This window comes from Crocodylus siamensis, chromosome 10, assembly GCF_052110815.1.
Source record: "Crocodylus siamensis isolate JL-2025a chromosome 10, ASM5211081v1, whole genome shotgun sequence".
Lineage (NCBI taxonomy): Eukaryota > Metazoa > Chordata > Crocodylia > Crocodylidae > Crocodylus > Crocodylus siamensis.
Window position 1 is genome coordinate 48,164,937 of NC_143404.1, and position 9,994 is coordinate 48,174,930.

The following is a 9,994-nucleotide window of genomic DNA, read 5'->3' on the forward strand; positions in this document are numbered from 1 at the left end:
TTAGATGCAGGGGTAGCAATGGACGTAGTCTTTCTGGATTTTAGGAAGGCCTTGAACACTGTCTCTCACCCCATTCTCATTAAAAAAAACTATTGGACTGTGGTGTCCAACCTACACAGTCAAATAAGTCACTACCTGGCTGGAGGGCCGCACCCAGAGAGTGGTGGTGGAGGGGTCATTTTCGACTTGGAGTGATGTGGGCAATGGGGTTCCGCAGGCCTCAGTCCTTGGTCCTACACTGTTCAACATCTTCATCAGTGACTTGGACGAGGGGGTAAAAAGCACCCTGTTCAAATTTGCTGATGACACTAAGATGTGGGGCGATGTGGGCATGCTAGATGGCAGGAATAGGCTGCAATCAGAACTAGACAGGTTACAGGGATGGATGAGAACAGGATGGGTTTCAACACTGACAAGTGCAAGGTGATGTACCTGGGGAAGAAGAACCAGCAGCATACCTACAGGCTAGGGAACTCCCTTCTCATCAGTGCAGAGGCAGAAAAGGATGTTGGAGTCATCATTGATGCCAAGATGAACATGGGCAGGCAGTGTGGGGATGCAGTCAGAAAGGCCAACCATACCTTGGCATGCATCCACAGATGCATCTCGAGCAGATCCAAGGAGGTGATACTCCCCCTCTATGCGACACTGGTCAGGCCACAGTTGGAGTACTGCATCCAGTTCTTGGTGCCACACTTCAGGAGGGATGTGGACAACATGGAGAGGGTCCAGAGGAGGGCCATTTGCATGATCAGAGGGCAGCAGAGCAGGCCCGATGAGCAGAGGCTACGGGACCACAAGAGAAACCTGAGGGGGGATGTAGTGGCTTGTTACAAACTAGTCAGAAGGGACCAGCAGGCATTGGAGGAGTCCCTTTTCTCCTGAGCACTACCAGGAGTGACTAGAAATAATGGTTACAAGCTGGCAGGGGGTAGATTCAGACTAGACATCAGGAGGTGCTACTTCACTGTCAGGGCAGCTAGGACCTTGAACCAACTTCCATGCGAAGTAGTGCTGCCTCCTACCTTGGGGGTCTTTCAGAGGAGGCTAGACAAACACCTTGCTGAAGTTGTTTGACCCCAGTACTTTTTCCTGCCATCGCAGGGAGTCGGACTTGATCTGCTCAGGTCCCTTCTGACTCTACCAACTATGAAACTATGAAGCCCCCTGTTTGGGGGCCGTACCCCTTGTTTGGCGGTTGAACCCCCTGTTTTGGGGCTATATCCCTTGTGAGATGGCCGAACCCACTGTGGGGGTGCTGAACCCCCTGTTGGGGGTGCCAAACCCCTTGTGTGGGGGCGATCGCCCTGTGGGAGTGCAGCAAAATATGTATTCATGAATTCATGAAACATATATTTAGAGTTCAGTTTATTATTATAAGAGACTTGCTTTAACAGTGTAAAATATATCAATAAAACATTGCCCAACTGATCACTGTCTCTCTCTTGCTCTCTGTCTTTATAGTGGTCTTTTGTTTTACTCATGGAGGAACATGGATTTGGGGATATTTTACAGAGTGACTTTGGGATGTTTTTTATCAGGGATTTTCAGTTTTCCATTAGGGAACACCAAAATTCCTGCTAGGGAGGCCAGTGGCAAGACCTTACTTGCTCAAAGCTGGCATCTTGGACCCATCTGGCTATGGCTGACCTCCTGGCCAAATGGGGCCAGAAGGACATTCCTTGACAGTTCAAAGAAGGCCACCACATGCGGAACATCTTCCAGGTAAAAGCTGCCCAGAAGGTTGGGCAGGAGGCACAAATGGCAAGAGTGCTGCACAGAAGCCAACTCTGAAACTGTAGCCCACTGGCAGTTGGCCCAGAGGGGCAGATGCCTCTACTGGCTCTGCAGTCCCCATCTGAGTCTGGCAGGTGCACAGCAGGTCACCACCAGGGAGCAGCCCCCACTGCCAGATTGCTGCAGTGTGTAGGGGGTGTAGGGAACTCTCAGGGCTGCTTCAGCAGTCCACCTGGCACAAAGGATAGTGTCCCTATGTACCAATTGGCTGGACCCCAGAAGCTCCTGAGAGCTAGTAGCACTGAGATAATTGCCAGGGCAGCTTTTTATACTGCTGGGGACAGCACAGGTGCTGGCCCTGGGCTCTAGCGCCCCCTAGCTGAAGTTCTGAGAGGAGCCACACAGGGTTATTTTTCCCCAAGTGGCACAATTTGCTCCACAACAAAGTGCATGTCCGAGCACATGCGCTTAAGCAAAAAGCCCTGGCTCAAATTTGCACCACTTCTATTTGAGCTGCTGCAAGCACATGTGCTTGCATGTGTGGATGTGCCCTTACTATAGAGCTGATTAGTCAACTCTGCACTAAACATCTCATGTAGACATGCCCAGTGTGTAACATATATAGAGAACATATATATTGTTTGGTGATACAGGCATTTCTTTCTCAGGTGTATCAGAGATTTAATGAATGTGAAGGTCACATAGATAAAGTGATGGAAAGAAGTATTTTTGACACAATGGATAACTGGTCCAGGAAACTCATTGCCACATGATATTAAATTCAGAACAGAGATCAAAAAAATTAGATATATAACTCAGAAATGAATGGGCATTACATCTTCAAATAATAGAATTTATAAGTCTTATAAATGCTCCTATTTCAAAACAAAATATAACCCATAGCTAGTAGGGACTAATAAGAAATTTCTTTATAAGGAAAAAGGAATCAGAACTCATGGGAGAGATGATATTTTTTTTATTAGACCAACTAGATTTTTTGCAAAAAAAAAAATTTTGATTGCAGGTTTTTTGGGTTTTTTGCCACAAACACCCTTCATCAGGGATAGGAGAAAAGATTGTAAAAGATCTACTAGGTAGAAATGGAAGTTCAAATTTCATAGGAGTTATGAACTCTATGAACAAATTTCATAGAGTTATGAACTTTCATTTCTACCTAGAAGAACTTTTACAATCTTTTCTCCTGTGCCTGATGAAGGGTTTGTGCCCAAAAAGTTCTAATTAAAGGGTTGGGGTTTTTTTGTTTGTTTTGTTTGTGGTGGGTTTTTTTTGAAAAAAAATCTAGTTGGTCTTGTAACATATCCCCCGCACACACACATTCTTTTTTTCTCTCATATATAAATATACGCATTCCCTTCCTTTCCCCAACTATTTCTGACTTTTCCTCTCCCTCTCTATTTCCTATAGATAATCATAAGTATGCTAAGATATAGGATAACTTTTAACATTTTATTTTAGATAGTAAGTTTTATTATTTTTCTCCCCTCTTTACAAATAAGTGCTCTGAAAAGATACAGATACCCACTATTTTATAAGTGATAATTACTATGTTTGTACCGCTTTCATATTCTGTGATTAAGGTTTTAGGCCTATATATGTAAGTTAGCATAAGTCATGTCAAGTTTCCATCTTGTAATGTCATGCCTCCATCTTATCCCCATGCCCGGTTGTATAACCTATGACTCATACTACCCCTTCTATGTAACTTAGTGCTTGAGAGACAATGTCAGTAGGTATAAAAATAGCTCCTTCTGAATGACCAAACCATCAATACCTGGACCAATGACCCAGCCCTTGGAACCACCCTTCAGCATTCAAGAACAAAAGATAACGCAAACCACCATTGTGCCAAGGCTGCACTTGCTCAGTAAAAACATCTGGAACTCTGGAACAGGACTGACCTTGCCTGGACAGGCCCTCCCATAGGAGATCAGAGGTAGTCTGCCCCATAAAAGGGGTAGTGAAGACTGACTCCTTGGGAAAGCCATTTCCATCTGAACCAGACCAGCTCCACGTCACACCACTTTTCCACCCCAGAGGCCCTGCCAGCGACCCCCTTTGGACAGCACTAAGCTGAAGGAGACCCCCACTGGCCATCGAGGACCCACTTTCAGCCTGGGATAGGTAGATATCACCTGCATATTTCCTCCTCCAATTTGGACTCCCTCCTTCTCCTCCCGGACTTCAGCCGCTGCACCAAACCCCTTTAAACCCTGCTGCCATTGTCTGTGTGTGTGTGTGTCTGTGTGTGTGTGTGTGTGTGTGTGCGCGCACAAAGGAACCAATAAGATATCACATCACCATCTTCCCTGTTCAATAAAACCACTGTCATTTGTAACCATGACTTGGGTTGTGTTTTACTAAGCCCTCTTCGCTTCCCACTATCTTAAATTCTGGTTTCTGTCTCTCTCTCTCTCAGCTCCAGTCCCCCCCCCGCCCCATTTTCCTGATCACTTAGTTCTGTTTCCCCTTTTCTGCCACTTCTCAGCTCCTCTCTGTCCCTTTTCTGCAATCTCTTAGGCCCGTTGCTTTCTGCAATCTCTCAGCCTTTTCTGCAAGCTCTTAGCCCCGCTCCTGCCACTTTTTGCCTCCTCTTAGCCCTGTTGCTTTCTGCAAGTTCTTAGCCCTGCCACTTTCTGCTAGCTCTCAGCCCTACTCCCACTTTTTGCCTTATCTCAGCCCTGTCGCTTTCTTCAAGCTCTTAGCCTTGCTTCCTAGGGCTGTGCGAGGCTTTGGACAGAGCTTTGGATCCAGAGAAGCTTTGGATACTTTGTGGTCCAAAGCAGCACATCTGGGTCAAAGCACTGGTCTCATTAGGCTTCCCAAAGTGGTTTGGAGCTCCCAAAAAGCTTTGGAGCCACCTCAGAGCTGCCTTGGAGATCTGGCCATAGGGTATAATGGGGAAACAATAAAATATCTATAACTTTGTTGTTTTTTGTCTGATTTGGATAACATTTTAATGAGTAGTAGACTCTGCAGAGAGGATGAATTTTGCCAAGTTTAAAGAAGATAGGTGTAGGGGTTTGGGGGAAATGGCACCTCAAATTCTTGAAAGCAAAACTCATGTTACATCTAGACATTACAACATAGTGGGGTGAAAACTGCAGGGATAGCAGCTCTTACTGAGGCCACAAAACCTGCCAAGGTTCAAGAAGATTGGTGCAGCAGTTTGGGGGGAACTGCCCCTCAAGCTGCAGACAAGCAAAACTCATGCCATGGGTGCTTGTGGGACTGACTGTGTCTGTCCTGGAGCAGGGAGGGGAGACACTACTGCACACCTGGCTGCTAAGCTGCTGTGTTCCCAGTTACCAATCAATCAATCATGATTCACTGAGGGACCAGGGACCAGCTCAATACACAGGACCTAGCTACTATATAACAACTTAAGGCGCATCAATTAGCACCTACAAAACCGGGCTAAGGAGAGGAAAGAATCAATACAGACAATCAACTGACCTAAGACAGACAGCCTTGGCATGAATTTTGTCTGTCAGCAGAAACCCCCTGTACCAATCTCCTCCACAGCTGGCAGGCATCACAGCAGGGGACACCACCCCTGCAGCTGTCACCCCCCTGTATTTGCCTAGGCTGGTAATTTTTGATGTGTATGTGCCTGGATTGGTTGTGTGTGTGTGTGTGTGTGTGTGTGTGTGTGTGTGTGTGCGCGCCTGGATTGGGTGTGTGTGTGTGTGTGTGTGTGTGTGCGTGTACGCATGCCAGGTGTGGGTTCATGCACATAGATTGTGTATGCACCTAGTGTGTGTGTATGCACCTAATTGATTTTTGAGTGTGTGCATGTGCAATTGTACACTGCGCCCTCCTGTCTAACAGCACAATATTGAGATCCTGAGGGTTGGCCTGAACCCACAGGGCAATAATCTAATAAAAGATAGCACTTCTACCATGAGTTCTAATTCCTTTTTCCTCTAGACCAATATGGGTACAACCTAGATACCTTTATAGGAAAGTTTTTTTATTATTGCCCATTGTGTCATTTCCTGTATGACAGGAGATCAAGGCGGAACCTGGTCCAGAGCTCCAGTTTGGATTACAGCCATCTGAAGTGGCCAGATCTGAAGCTGGATTGGATCACTGCTGATTCGCACAGGCCTACTGCTCCTGCAACTTTTGGCCTCCTCTTAGCCCCATTGCTTTCTGCAGTCTCTCAGCCCTGTCATTTTCTGTAAGCTCTTAGCCCTGCTCCCACCACTTTTTGCATCCTCTTAGCCCTGTTTTTTTCTGCAAGCTCTTAGCCCCACTCCCACCACTTTTGGCATCATCTTAGCCCTATTGCTCTCTGTAAGCTGTTAGCCCTGTTGTTTTCTGCAGTTTCTCAGCCCTACTCCCAGTTTTCCTCTCTCCACGTACCTCTCAGCTCCCCTGTAGTCTCCTTGCTCTGGCTCCAGCCTCTGGGCTTCTCCCCAGCATTGCTCCTTTGCTCTGCCAGCTTTCTGCTTTCAATTAACCTTAAGTTACCCCAACTTCCCTGCAGTCTGTCAGTTCTAAACCTGGCACTGGCAACTTTCATCTCAGTCTCCACTAGTAGTAACCTGAAGTAACCCCAAGCCTCAGCCCAGCTCTTTCTAATTCTACTGGTTCTAATCTCAGTCCCAGCAACTTTCACCCCCTACACTTACTTTCTCTCTCTTACCTTAACCTTCCCCCAGGTATCACAAGTACATCAAGCACATACATATACACCAAAAGTTAGGAACTCACCTGTGTGTATGTGTAGGTGAGTGGTATGTATGTATGTGAACTGATATATATGTATATCACTGGGTGCATGATATATGAATTAATGATATGTGTATTGAGTGTGCAGGTATTGGTAATTGATTGTGGTCTAATTTCTTTTGGCCTGTATAGTGTGTGTAGGTCCTTGAATGGGTGACAGGAGTGTATTTGCCTAGGCTGGTAATTTTTGATGTGTATGTGCCTGGATTGGTTGTGTGTGTGTATGCACCTAGTGTGTGTGTATGCACCTAATTGATTTTTGAGTGTGTGCATGTGCAATTGTACACTGCGCCCTCCTGTCTAACAGCACAATATTGAGATCCTGAGGGTTGGCCTGAACCCACAGGGCAATAATCTAATAAAAGATAGCACTTCTACCATGAGTTCTAATTCCTTTTTCCTCTAGACCAATATGGGTACAACCTAGATACCTTTATAGGAAAGTTTTTTTATTATTGCCCATTGTGTCATTTCCTGTATGTATGTATGGACTGATGGATGGATGTTTCCCTGAAGCACATGGGAAAAGAGAATACTCAAAAAAATGTAACACTGGACTGATTTGCTACAGAGATTCCTATATCTTCATGATAGGGTTATATGGGACATTTAGCTTGTCTCTCCAAGGCATTAAAGTTAATTCAGCACTCCCAAACAAGCAGCCCATTCCACAACTTTTCTGTCCAAACCAATCCCTTTGTTTTTGCCTTATGGGTATCTGCAAACATGTGGAGGCTCCTGTTCAAGCCCTAGTAAAAACTAAAGCTCTTGTTTCTCTCTGGAGCAGATGTATTTCAGAATACATGAGCAGGATACATTTTATTAATTTTGTTTTGAGTTTTTTTAAACTCTGTTTGCATAAGTTTTTTCTTTCCATAAAGCTGCATGGCTAAGGAGAGGATATATTCTGGAGGGGATGCTACTACAGGCCAACATGGGGAAATGAGCAGAATTTATGACACTGTAAATCAGGCATGATACCATGAGGGTCTCTGGATAGGCAAACCCTTGTCTTAAGCACCTTAACCTTGCCCATACAATTATATATTCACCTTTACTAAGCACCAGTTATGTTGATCCCATTATACTAACTTAAAATCTCTTTTAGCATATTTAATATTTCACTTCTCTAAACCTTTTGGTAGCATCATTTGCTCATAGGATCTAGCTGATGAGGTGGAAAAATAAGCATGGAGATTTCAGTGCTGAGTGCCTGAGTGTCTCCCCTGTGTCTAACAGAGATGTGATAAAAAACCTGTTTCCTTGGAGGTTACTCCCTCTCACTTTTCCCCCAGTAAACTCCTTATATCTAAGTAGTTGGCAGAATTCATCATTGTATGTACCCAACAGTGATTCATAAAAATGCTGGGAGTGAAAAAATCAGCAGAGAGGGGCTAATTGTACTTGATGAAATCATAGGAAAGCAGGAAGGGACCTCAGGAGGTCATTTAGTCCAACCTGCTGTTCAAGGCAAGATCATCCTTGTCTACATCATTCCTGTGACAAACATGTCTAGCCTCCTCTTAAAAGCCTCTAGTGACTGGTTCTACCAGCCTCTCTAGCTATATTCCAGTGCTTAATCACCTTTCTATCTGATGCACCTCCTGGAGTTTGGAACTATTTCCCTTACCTAGGTGCCAAGTACCTACTGCTGTATTCCTCACCTCGCTCTCCTCTGCTCTGCTCTGACCGCTGGCCCACCTGGGCTTGGCAGCTGGCTGTTGGGCACACAGAGGTTTAAAAACTCATGTGTCCTGAAGTATCAATGCAGGCAGCCCCAGGAGTTCTGCTGAGTGAGGGTGGGCACATGTGGATGTGCCCTTGGCATGTAGTTGCAATATAAGTCCATTACTTTTTGTTCTACACCCTGGATAGGGACTCAGGTGGTGCAGGTGTTAAGGTGCATAGTTGACAGCCATGAAGTTACAAGTTTAGGGCCATAGTAAAAGTACTCACAGTGTGGCCCTCTCAGATTTGAACAAAACTGAAAATACTGCTAAACACCTTGTCACAAGCACATGAGAAAGAAAGAACCCCTGGACACACAGGCAGCAAAAGTCCAGTGCTAAGAGGGCTCACCGCCCCCCCCCGCAAATGTGGGGTAGCGGGTAAGGCCACAAGGCAGCCCAGGTGGCAGCAGCAGGAGTGGGAAGGGGTGTGCACACAGCCAGAATTGCAGCCCAGCATGTGGATCACTGGCTGCCCAGCACAGCAGGCAAGTATCCATCCATTTTGTGAAGAGGAAGGGGCTGAGGGGGAGGGGCAGATCAAGGCCCCCATGGTGAGGGAGAGAGAGAGGCACAGGCAGGAGTAGGGTGAATGGGGCCCTGGCTGGGCCAGGTGGTGAGATGATTGGAGCCTTAGTGGCTCATCCAGGGCCACAGGAGGGCTCTCACTACTGTACATGCCCCAGGGGTGGCCCAAGCACCACATGCCCCGCCCCATCTGTGCACAGGGTGGAGGTGGCTGCATGCTGCACTTTGAACCCCAGTGCAGCTGCCCCACAAGTGGTGCAACACCACAGGCCGGCAGTCACTGGGATGCACCGTACTCCCTGCCAGGCAGTGGGACACACAAGCTATTGTGTGGGCCTGGAGGCAGCAGCAGCTGTAGCAGGGCACAAGCACAGCTTGCAGCTGCAGAAGCCTCCACCCAATGCACAGGTCATGAGGCACATGCCCTCTGGGTCCCTTCTGGGGTGCACATAGTAGTGGGACCACCCCCCACACATGCCATGGATGAGCCGCCCAGGCTTTGATTGTCCCACCACCCAGCTTGGCCAGGGCCCCATTCACCCCAGCCCCTTCCCCTGCCTGTTCCCTGCTCCTTCCCTCATCATGGGGAGCCTCAGTCTGCCTCCCCCATTCCCCTTCCCCCACAGACTTACCTGCTGGGGAGGTGGGTGGTGGAGCACACATGCATACTTGAACCTCCCAAATATTTTTTGTCCCTCCACCCATGCCTGCACATAAAAAGCAATTGATCACCATCATGTTTATAACAATTCTATTTATATTTGAAGATTATCATCATCCCCTCTACTCTGTTTTCTCTTGTCTAAACTAAATAATCCCAGTTCTTCCATATTTTTCTTATAAGTCCTGTTTTCACAACTTCTAATAATTGCTGTTCCTTTCTTCTGGACTTTTTCCAAATCACCCATAGAGAATTTCAGTTGAGGCATCAGCTTTGCTAAAGAGAACGGAGGAATTGCTTCTCATAATTTGCATTTGTGACACATATTAATATATCCCAGGATATTATTAATATTTTTGCAAAAACAGCATACTGCTGACTCATATTCAGTTTTCAGTCCACTGTAAGCTACAAATCCTTCTCTGCAATACTGAAGCCTAGCCAGACATTCCCAATTTGCATTTGTGCACAATTCTTTCTTCCTAAGTGCAATGCTTTCACTTGTTCTTACTGAATTCCATCCAGGTTATTTCATTTTGCAATGTAACAAGGTCATTTTGAATCCAAATACATATTTTTAAAGTGT